We start from the raw sequence: 784 nt of genomic DNA, 5'->3' as shown, positions 1-784 counted from the left end.
CAGTATCAGAAATCTCTGGGCATCACTGGATTTAATCTGTCATAGACAGGTTAAAACCTTGAAATCCTATCTGGCATAATTGTGACATCATATTGCACAAAAAACTACCAGGCCAATTTTCTGCATCTTTTTTGTAAAATTCATGTATCAAATGTTAAATTTGGTACTCATAGCTACACTTCCCCTAACCATATCCACCACACAATCCCTACACCTCAATAATGAATGTGAATTTGCAATTTTGGTGCTGTACTGTGCATTTCCTCCAGCCAATTACCCAATCCGTTCCTCCCCCCACACAAAACATATTTCCAGAGTTTTTAGTGTGCTCGTTCACCCAATTAAAGCATTAAAGAAATGGCATTACCTCATCTGATCATGTGTAGTATCGATGGTAACATTGGCAGACACATCATGGGGTGCATGAAGGCCCATCTCTGAGCCCCTGCTGGTTCTACCATCAAGTGGCACCAACCAAGTAGCGATGCACCACCTTCTACCCCTAGGCTTTGAGGAGGGTGTGCCAAGGGGTGGAAGCAGCAGTGGCTGACAGGCTTGATGACAGTGACGATGATGTGGCAACCTGGAAGGTACAATACGTTGCAATTTGAATACATGGTTGGCTTTTGTTTCTCCTAGATTATTCTCATCATATCTGAAATGCCTACTGAATAATAAAAAGAATGTACAAAAAAACCTAACAAAAAAAGAAAACTATTTGCTTTCAAAATAAACCCTCTTCCTTCCTTGGCCAATGTTCCTAAACCTAGAGTACCAAAAGTTC

Source organism: Penaeus monodon, chromosome 25, assembly GCF_015228065.2.
Source record: "Penaeus monodon isolate SGIC_2016 chromosome 25, NSTDA_Pmon_1, whole genome shotgun sequence".
Lineage (NCBI taxonomy): Eukaryota > Metazoa > Arthropoda > Malacostraca > Decapoda > Penaeidae > Penaeus > Penaeus monodon.
Note: the sequence above shows the minus strand (reverse complement) of the source record.